The sequence below is a fragment of the Lissotriton vulgaris genome, chromosome 1_1, assembly GCF_964263255.1.
Source record: "Lissotriton vulgaris chromosome 1_1, aLisVul1.2, whole genome shotgun sequence".
Taxonomy (NCBI): Eukaryota; Metazoa; Chordata; class Amphibia; order Caudata; family Salamandridae; genus Lissotriton; species Lissotriton vulgaris.
Window position 1 is genome coordinate 1,319,633,843 of NC_141685.1, and position 11,321 is coordinate 1,319,645,163.

At 45.6% G+C, this 11,321-nt stretch overlaps 1 protein-coding gene across 1 annotated transcript in view; it reads right to left on the reverse strand.

Moving 5' to 3' along the window:
• SMAGP (small cell adhesion glycoprotein) overlaps window positions 1-10,885 on the reverse strand; it is a 264,474-nt gene extending 253,589 nt beyond the window's left edge. The window contains exon 1 of the mRNA XM_086965879.1: window positions 10,725-10,885. The gene's annotated coding sequence lies outside the window, so the exon portion shown is untranslated. The remainder of the gene's footprint in view (window positions 1-10,724) is intronic.
• Window positions 10,886-11,321: the final 436 nt, after the last annotated feature.

Below are 11,321 nucleotides of genomic sequence, written 5' to 3' on the forward strand. Positions count from 1 at the left end.
ATCAACACCCCCTTGTGTGATGAAACTGATTAAATATTTGAAATAATTCAAATGATTTGAATGATTACCATGTTTCACAACCTGTGCAGGGGAGATACGGAACCTATGACATAGTAGATAAATGGCTATTACAGATAGTGATGTAAGTATTCTCAGATGTTCAATCCCCTAGGGACCTTGGTATCCAGTTCTACTATGTATTTAGTCTCTAACTGCCTCAATAGTTTCTCACAGTTCCCCCCTCGGTGGTTTAAAGGAACAGTGTCTATGACATAATATTGGAGCACGTTGAGGTTATTCCTGTGTTCCAACTTAATATGTCGGGCGACTGGATACGAGTGGTCAGAATTAACAGTTGCACGCAAATGCTGCAGGATACGCACATACGCTTGAAGCTTTGTGCTACCTACATAGCGGAGTCCACAGATACACTGCAGAATGTAAACAGCGTAATCTGTGTGGCATGTATAGTGTCCCTTCAGATTAACAGGAACACCAGAAAAAGCGGTGGTATACGATTTCATATTGACCCCAAATTTGCACGCACAGCATGTGCTGCACTTAAAGAAACCCTGTTTGAGGGAAATCCACCCGCTTTTTATGTCCTATTCAGGGCTAGTCTTGACTAAATCACTGCCCATAGAATGTGCTTTCCTGTACGTGAAATTAGGTTTGATAGGCAGTATCTGTGAGAGAGTAGCATCAGTGAGTACTATGGGCCACTGCGCATTTATGATGCCTTTGATCACATTGGCTTGCCTGCTGTATGTGGATATAAATCTGCATGCCACATTACCAGAATCCCCCTGGCTCTCTCTGTCTTTAGTGTTACCCCGAGGCGAGATTGCATTCAATGGTGTGGTGGAATTAGTTTGCAATAATGACTGTCTATCTTTGTCATTATCTTTCTTAAGGGCCATGTCAAGTTTTTTTGCTTTATATCCTCTTTGCAGGAACCTAGTCCTTGCCGCATCTTGTGCTGCTGCCAAAGACTCCCTAGTGCTACATGCTCTGTGTATTCTTAAAAACTCCCCATAAGGCAGGCTGGAAATAGTGTGGTGGGGATGGAAGCTAGTGGCGTGCAATAAGGTATTGCCTGCCGTTGGTTTTCTGAATAGACGTGTCTCTATGGCTCCATCTTGTATATACACTGTGATGTCTAGAAAGTTTACTGTAGAATGATCAATGTGTGCCGTGAAGTGTACATTTAAATTGTTATTGTTGATTGTTGTTACGAAGTTTTCAGCCTGTTGAGATGTTCCCTTCCAAACGATGAATACATCGTCGATATATCTCCACATATGAACCACATGTTTTTCATACATAACTTTGTGCTCAACCCTGAGGACATGCTCCTCCCACCAGCCTACATGCAAGCACGCATAGCTGGGGAGAAGCATGCCCACATGGCCACTCCCTCTTACAGTCAATGGATGTAATTATAACAAGTAAATTAAAGTGATTATGTTTAACTGACATTTTTACCTAACTATAACATTCCATTAACCTTAGTTTTTTCCAGTGTGTGTGTTTGTGTGTGTGTGTGTGTGTGTGTGTGTGTATATATATATATATATATATATATATATATATTGAACACCAAATGCCCGAAAGCTGTTTCGGAGGGTCACTCTGCCAAAAGAACACCATCCGGCTTGACTTTTCCTGCTCCCCACTGCGTGCTTGAAAGTTCTGTCTGCCTTACGCGTTTCGATGCACCTTACATCTCATCAGAGGCTTGCTGTCACAATTCAGAGGAAGTGGCTTTCTTTTATTTCCATTAAGAACCGGCATGATTAGTTCAGCCCTGCCCCCGCATGGCATGCGGGGAGCGGTAGTTCCTGCAAGATTGCCTTGTTATTTTCCCTCAGTGGGTACCTCTTGTAATTGTGTAATTGTCCGCTTAACTTTCCTTGGTAGGATCAGTCACGAGGTGGAAAGACAATGTACTTCGGTCTTTCGGCACTGCCTTCCATGAGTTGGTCTCATGGTGCCGCTTCTCAGTTGACCATCAGGGACGATCAATTTGTTTATAAGAGAAGGTGCTCCCTCCACGACGTGGGCCGCCGTTGATATATTGAACACCAAATGCCCGAAAGCTGTTTCGGAGGGTCACTCTGCCAAAAGAACACCATCCGGCTTGACTTTTCCTGCTCCCCACCGCGTGCTTGAAAGTTCTGTCTGCCTTACGCGTTTCGATGCACCTTGCATCTCATCAGAGGCTAATTTACCCTCAGGTACGGGGAACCTCGCCAAGCCGTTTTAACTCACACTTCACTTTACACCTCACACTGCACTCTCAGTAAAATACCAGCTCCGCCTTAATCAGGCGTCGCAGCACACCCGGGACACATTAGGTGTCACTGTTTGGGCCCGATGATGAAGCATGCCACCAACCAGGTTGGTGGGTGAGGGCTTCATGAACTCACCAACGAGGTGCCTATGACAAATCTAATCAGAGTCTTAACAATATTGGCCATATTTAAGCTAGTCTCTTTTGATAACACATATAAACTACGGGGACTCGGACTAGCTTTCTAGTCCTCTCTCTCTCTCTCTTGATACGCGTGTAAGTTCTATTTACACATAAATAACCTCTTATTATAAAATATCAACAGCTGTGTGTGTCTACTGTCTACAGACGCTGCGCAGAAGGTTCATGTATATATCCACGCTACAGATAAGATTTTGTCTGGCAGAGTTGTCTGAAGCATGGCTCCCTGAATTTGAATGAGCCTAACTAATCATAGAGAAGAGTGAGAGACACCTGCCTGTTCTCCTTCTGTTCAAAGTGGCTATAACATGCATGATGCCCTTGATGCTAATGAGATCTAACCTGGTGTGCGAAGCAAAATTAAATGGTTCACAACAGGAGAACTTGGCTTCACAACATCAACTGGGAATAAGGCTTTAGGGTTATGGTCCATTTATAACCTCGAATTGTAGTAACTCTGGACCTGAACAAGATAGATAGGAGGCTCTAATGGTTCCGGAATTAGTGTAACATTCTGCAGCCAATGAGACGCCCATGCTGGAGAGGATTTGGTTTAAAGGGTTCAAATATTCTGTGTGTTTTTTTTGGGCTGGTAAGGGTACTGAGTGGGTCAGGTAAACTACAAGCTCACCACTGATTTGTACAGGGAGGAATTTCTGCAGCAACCCACCCTCAGGCAGTCATCTTTGGCAACTGAGTCAACGAAGGAGGCTAGCTGAACTTCAAGGGTTTTGCGGTTCATGAGTGACTTATTTCATAGAAATGACCTTCAAGCAAATCATCAGTCAGTTTGGCCTTGTAATAAATGCACAATGACGTATATGAGCTTATGCATAATGATGTATGAGCATGCATGAATGATGATGTATACATGTGCATTCATGATGATGTGTGTGTGTGCATGTGTTAGCATGCACACGTGCACCAGCGAAATGACATGGGCACCATTTTTTCTTTGCTTTTTTATTTAACGATTCAAGATGGCAGATGCCACTTAGATTGTTACCGTAAAAGAATGTTGTACAAAAGCATTTTGCAGTACAGGGCGGCCTATCAGCAAAAGGCAGTTTATCAGGAGTTAAGTAGCTTGAGTTCAGTGATGGCAGCATGCTATGTTTTTGTAATGATGGTCAGTAGTGTGAACAGGCCTTTTTATCTGTGTTACTGGAATGGGGCCTACAGACCAAGTCATGTAAAGTTTCACTACTGTGTGCTTACCTCACCCTTGACCTCCATGATGTTAACCTGTCGCGCTATGCAGTGCATGTGTTTGCTTGTGTATAATGTGATGTATGTGTGCCTGTGAGTGGTACACTACCTGGAAGCTTGTGTGATCCATATTGGAGACCCAGGGCCTTGCAAAGGAAGGTAGAGGTGGATGAGCCCCCAGACAGATGTGTGGATTGCTACATTCCTGAAAGTCGGGTTGGACATGCACTGCAGGAAAGGAGAGCCACGTTCATAATTGCTTTTTGATCCTGAAAAAGCGACTGGTCCGTCGGGCCAGGGCACAACTCAGAAAGGAGATAGGGCTGATAAGGAAATCATAAAGAGTAGGGTTGCAACCTTTGTAGCCTTTTGTAAGGCAGATATCAGTGAGGCTGACATTCAGGTGTAACTTCCATGGCCTATGTTGGGGTCGCTCGTGCTGTGACAGACTGCTTCCTGGACATAGGACAGGACAGAGGGGTGGGCACTGCAAAGGAGGCACCCCCTCCTCCCTGAAACATGAACCATGAAGTGAAACCATGATACACTAAATCAGATCCGATTCTGAATATGGATTATAAAACAGGGAGCTTGAATCTCCCAAATTGTCAAGCAGTTAGGGAAATGAAGACCATGTGCTCTGGAACCTGGACCTCCAGCATCTGCCTGCCTGTCGACACCAGAAGATCATGTGAGGAGATGAGTGCCTGGAGGGAGCGAGGTCCAGTTGAGAATCATGGTGAGTGGATCATTGAAGCCAGGTGTGAGATCCTGCTGCCTTGATTGGGCTGTCTGCCGGTGTGCTGCCCAAATTTGGTGACCCCATATATGAGAGGGGGCCCATTTGAAGATATAATCGGTACTGCTTTGCTCGGGTCGCCCACCCATGTGCTGATCAAGTCAGCTAACCCATATGTCATGGTGGGACACCGTGAAGACATAACTCCTGCTTAAACAGTCAGCCCCCCCATGTACTGATCAAGTCAGCGACCTCGTATGTCATAGAGGACAGCCGTGAAGTAATATCTACGGGTATGCAAAGTTTACTGTAAAGTAATTACATAAAAGTACTGCAAAATGTTGCAAAATTATGCATCATTATATGAAATGCTTCTCAAACTCCCAAAATAACGTGATCTGTCTGTTCAGGTAACAATTAAAATAAACTCGAGAATGCAATTTATAATTGATTTTCGATCACTTGTGTGCAAAACACTGTCACTTGCGTTCAGGGTTGTAGCTTTGAACTCAAACATTTCCAGAATGGTCAGCGCTGGTAACAAATCTATCTGAAATTCTGCTCACTTTCGAAAATGATGAGAATGATACATCTTGTGCTAATATTTATCTCCAAATCTGTGATGTGGCATAATCTTTGTAATCTTGTGTAAATTTTGTTACGTGAAATTATCAAAATTATGCAAATTACACTGGCGGAATAAATTGATCTCAGATCTGGATTTAACTGCTGATGCACCGATCAGACTGTCCGCCTGTGTGCTGACCCAAGTTGGCGTCCCCATATGCCAGAGGAGGCTGTCATTAAGATATGCATGCCTGCTGCAACAATTAGGTTGTCTGTCTGTGTGCTGATGAAAGTCAGCAACTCGGTCTGCTGGAGGGGGCTGCTTAGAAGATATTTGCTGCCGCACAGATCGGGCTGTCTGCCGGAGTGCTGGTCAAAGCCGGCAACCCCATATACCAGGGCTGCCATGAAGATATTTGCTGCTGCAATGATTGGGGCATCTACCCGTGTGTGCCAAAGTCAGCAACCCCATACGCCAGAGGAGGTCACTGTGAAGGTATTTGATGTTGCACCAAAGTGGCTATATGCCTCCGTGCTGCTCAAAAGTCGATGACCCTGTATCACTCTAAGATTATAGACATTTATACAGGTTTTGACCAAAACACTAGTACGCCAATTCAGTCAAGTACCACTAGCGGGCCCCTAATGACACCTAAAGGGATGTCATCACACTCAAGTCAATAGCCAGAAGGTCTCTCAGTGTTTCCTACACTCTTCCCCAAGTTGCTAGAACAATAACCTCTGAAAACCAACTCAGGATCCCCTCTAGAAGCCTGCCCACCAGCAGTTCTCCATATGGTGGCCAACATTATTGCCAACCCACTTTCCAAACTAATGAACAATGCGATCACATTCGGATCTTACCCCCGTAGCTGGAAGCAGGCTATTAATAGGCCTCTCCTAAAGAAACCGAATTTGGATAGCACGGACTGTAAAAATTATCGTCCTATTTCCCAACCAAGATTCTGGAGATGCACCTGAATATCCATTTGATGGAAACTGCAGAATAGCAGCACTGGTTTAATGACTCCCAGTTTGGCTTTAGGAAACTTCATTGGACAGAAACCGCATTAATCTCAGCCACTGATTGTATGAGGCAGCTATTGTATGAAGGACAAGGGGTGGCGCTGATACTCGTGGATCTATCAGCAGCATTTGATACCATCTCACCTGTGCTGCTGCTGGATAGACTTCAAGGTCTTGTCATCTCTCATCATGCCTTAGCCCTCTTGTCCTCCTTTCTCAGGGAAAGATACCAAAAGGTGAAGTTACAGCACTTCTACTCAGAGGCCTTTTTCCTGCCTTGTGGAGTGCCGCATGGCTCATTTTAGAGCCCTGAGCTTTTTAATCTTTATGTGGCGCCCCTAGCAGCAATAATCCATTAATTCGGAATGGAGGTAGTGTCGTATACGGACAACACTCAAATCATGGTGTCAATCTCCACAAATCCATGCCAGCTAGCAGAGAACATCTCACATTGCATGGCCAAAGTGGCAGAATGGATGTCATGTAACTTTTTAAAACTCAACGGAGAAAAGACGGAAGTGATGATTTTTGGTCCAGGGGCATCCAGCTGGAATAGTAGCTGCTGGCCACACTCTTTAGAAACCTGTCCTACTCCGGGGTAAAAGCCTAAGAACCTTGGAGTGCTGATGGACACTAAACTTAACTTCAATGCCTAGGTGAGTCGCACAATAGCAACATGCACCTGGCTTATAAGGATGCTTAAAATAAATCCCATTCATTCAGCAGTCTGCTAGTAAGCAGGTCGCTCTCTCCCTGGTAATGTCCAGACTGGATAACTGCAACTCACTGTACCTGCACTTGAATGAGAACACGCAGCATAGACTCCAGGTGACGCAGAATGCACTGGCTAGACTTGTTCTGGACATTCCCAGGGGCCAGTCGGCCGCGAAGGGATTGGAGACCTTCAGGCCCGGACTGGCCGTTGCGGGCACCGGGCAATCCCCCGATGCACCGCAAAGGTGGGGACTGGTTTTGGGCCCCTGGGGGCCGTTTTTTTTACAGGGCCGTTGCTGCAAAAACGTCCCTGTAACAAAATCAGCCGAAAACCGGCCCTGGCAAAGAGCGCGGTTGCACCCCCAACCCCCCCTGGCGGGAGGGGGGGGGGCGGTCAAACACTTTGCCAGGGCTGGTTTTGGTTCTCAATTCGGCCTTAGAGACCTTTCACTGGCTCACAATTAGTGAGTGCATCAGCTTTAAATCTCTCTGCATAGTACATAAGGCTCTTTATCTCCCATATCCAACTAGATTAAAAGCCATGTTTAGTTGGTACACCCCTGGAAGCCACCTTTGTTCATCGCTTCAACTCCAGCTCACAGTGCTGAGAACCAAAAGAAAGAAATGGGTCGACAGAGCATTTTCTATGGCTGCGAGCGAACTCTGTAACACCCTTCCACAAAACATTAGGTTCATTCCCCAGCTCTTCCCCTTCAGAAAGGCTCTTAAGACTTGGCTTTACTCGCTGTATATATTTTCTGCATCTGGCGATCTAGTGGACATATTCTGGCTGTGGTCTATAGCGCCTTGATGCCTTTGGGTAACTGCTGCACTCTACAAATTCTAAATCAAGTCAAATCAAATGTGAGGGGGGTGACGCAAAGAGCAAGGGCCTGTCCCCCAGTGCATCATATGCCAAGAGGAAGTACCGTCACTCTGTACAGTGTGTTACCATGAACAGCCGCGTGTGCTCAGCCTCAACTGAAGCATCGGAAGCCGAGTGACTGCCCCCAACCTCCCAGCACGTTCAGAGGAACTTACTGCATTATCCGAGGAGCTTACGAGGATAACCAGCAGCCTTGCCAGGAGCAATGAGGATGTGGATCATTGCAGACATCTGCTCCAGTCCACCGTGATGCCGGAGTGCTGAATGAGCACTGCCGGGGTCTCCATATCGCAATTCCAGCATGAGAGGGCAAGAATGATCGCTGGACAGGAGAGAACAGAGGAACGTGCTTTGCCTCATATCACTCATAAATGGGGTATAACCACTGCCAGTAAACAGGTAAGTGGGATTCAGGACCCTGCCTAGACAATACTAGATTGTTGGCCTTAGAGGGCTGTGTATATTGTTTATTCATGATGCATTTCACTTTCTTTGGTATATAAATACTACTTTTGTCATAAAAACGAATAGCTGTCTCGACATTCATTTATTGGGGTTCCTAAATGTATTTTGAGCCTTTACTCTGTTCACCTTGTAGCTACCTCTCACCTGCGATGCCCTGGACTGCTGAACCCACGCTACCACTGAGAATCAAGTGCTGAAGGGGTACTTGGCCCAGTTGCTCAGGACAGGTAGTAGATGGTGTCCCAGAGTATGAGGAGTTAAATACCTCAACCACCACAGTACAGTCGACCCAAGTCACTCCTGCCCCGTGGCCCTCTAAATGGGATTCCGATAAAACTTAACCTCTTTGATAGCTCCTTAAAGGGACATTTAAGGCTTCTGAGTGCTAATCAATCTTTAAGCGCTCCTCCAGTGTGAAGGTGCTCTTCCGGTGTTACTTTGAAAAAAAGGGGGATACTGTGCTGGCTGCAAGAAAAGTAGAGATTTAAAAAAAGCAGTAAAACAATGTGCAAGTCTGCAAATATTATATATTTATTAGACAAGCGCATATTTGTTATAGCTGGCTTTCAAGACTACACATGTTTCGCCTGAGGAAATTACTAAACTGGCCTGGGAAGCTGACAACTAGAAACACGAGATCACATGAAAAAGGTATCGTCCTTGCATGATTGCCAGTTTATTTTTTATTTTTTAAAGAAGACAACTCTCAAACAGTCATTCGTGGATGGCAATCCAAGCAGGGGCGTAACTTGGTCAGTGCAATTTGGGGAGTGTGAATATACAATTTCTCAACTAAAAAAGCAGTGGCCTGCAGGTTGGAAGGGTAATATGACCAAGGTACAGCTTGGGGTGTTTTCATAAAGAACAGGGTCAGTACTGATTTTCACTAGGTGGGCCTCTGTCTAGAGTTGCACAATGGGTGAAAAAAGAAGAGGTGGAATATTACCCCAAGCGATTGCCACTGATTAGACTATTTACCAGCAATCATTCTATCACCTTTGGGGTGTTCGATTGCCAGTAGTGTGCCTGGAATATTGAAACTAGGGCAACTTTCCGATCCTCCCACTGATCCGTGATTGGTAATCCCCAGTAGTTGTAAATTCGTGCCGATCCAAGGAGTACCTCTATGGCTATGAGTATAGATTTACTACTTTTTGTGTAAACCGGTCACTGTTAATATTTAAGATGCTGATCTAAAAAATGAACAAGTTAAATCCTCTCAATGAAATTAGAAAAGAAAAACCCTCACAGACATTACAGACCTGAGGCAGGGTCCCCAGACCCAACTACCAAACCAAGAACGCATTTGAGGAGTGTCACACTCCAAACACCCTCGATGAAACTACGCCCCTGCCCATCCCACATGGTCCTGGTAGTACTCCTTAGGAACTCCCGACAACAGTCACAAACAAGGCAACGGCCTGGGGTCCTTGCCATTGAATCACTTATTTTAAACGTATTTTCATTGCATGCACTCTTCTTCATCTCTTCTACAAGAAACCTTAGTGGTGAGTTGTCAAATTGGTGCATGTTAGCAGGGCTCCATTGTCTAGTCCTCGCTAACACAGATAATTGTATCTAGCTCCAGGTACTAAGCCAGAGTGGAGGACAGAATGCAGGTAAATTAATAGAGCAAGCCAAGCTATGGTCTGGCTTGACTCTAAGAGTCCATGCACGACCCTCATCATGAAAACGTTAGGCATGTATATCAAGCAAGAAACATTGTGTAAAAATATGGTACAATCTCTTCAAAACTCAAAATAGTGTGTTTCTTTAACATTTGGAAGCGTTTCAGTTTAGTACATTAGATTATATCACTACACAAACATACATTTCTCAAAAGTGATAGTTTTTAGAAACATTCCTGGCTTGCCCCCCAAAGACAATGCCATTAGTGTACTAAGAGGCAAATCAGTAGTCATATAAACCCTACACGTGGCCTAAATGCTTATTATAGATGGTGCAACATTATAGACTATTGAAATGTAATATGAGGTGCTTGTACAGCGCACACTCTGGGTTCAAATATTTAAACATCCACTCATAGCTGATGATAAAAGAAAATGAAGGCGCTGTGGAATTAAATATGTGCCTAGGATCACACAGTTTGGACACACAGAGAAGCAGTTATTAAACCCAGGTCATCTGGCTTCACATTTTGAAATACAGCCACCGCATTGTTCTCTCTCTCTCGTTTACATGAAAGCTCACTGTTTTCATTCCTCCTTGGCTCACAGGAGTAAAACCGAAACAGAGATAGCATACCGACTCTGGGACCCCAGACTCAAGTATCAAGCAAAGCATGCATTCGTTTGGGGCTGTCACACCCCAAACAAAGCCCTTGAAACTATGCCCCCGAATCCAAGAATGGTGAATTCAATGGTTGAGACCATCAGGAACTCTACTATCTGCCTCCCTCGAGGAAGTAAAGCGCACTCCCCCAAAGTCGACCTAATCTCTTCTCCTTGCTTTTTCAAACACGTTGTTTTGTTTATTGGGGACGATATGTGTATAGCGTTCCTTTGCACGGGTTATGAGGTCAGAGGCCATATAAATGATTCAACTATATAAAGAAACAAAAGATGGGGAAATGCCCAGTGGTGGAGGGGTGCTCGGTTACTCACCTCTCCTGTGCAATGATTCAGCTTCACCGGCTAGTCGCATGCAGAACTTGTCACACGAATCTTCTCGGACGTGCGTGTGAGGGGAAAGCTTTCACTTAAAAGCTTTGTAGTCTCACAGCTCACCGCCAGACCCGGCGCCTTTCCTCGCCCCTGGGTGGGGCGGGAGCGCACCGCTGGCTGTCACGAGGGGTCGGGGCTGGACTCGGCGGTGCTTCCTGCTGGCGCTAACAGATAACAGCGGCCAGCAACTGCACGGGACCCCCTCCCTCCTCGGCATAGCGACCAACCCTTCACGTAAACCCGTCTTCTAACGTCAGCTATCTCTGGAGCATCGTGGGCCACACTTGATGCACGCCCCTTCCAGTCCTGGCAGGTCGCACTCTGGTACCTGGACCGTTTACATCTTTGGGGGTTTCCAAACGAAAGAACGTAGGTTCTCAGGGCAAATAAATAAAATCAGTCAAACCAGTTGGAGGTGCGCACCTGATCAACGTCCTGCTGCCAGGTGGTAATAAACGACAGGGACTGATTGGTGGAGAACTGCATCAGCCTGTGCGCGAGCTGCCTACTGAAGCCTTTATCGACCCTGCAGCATTC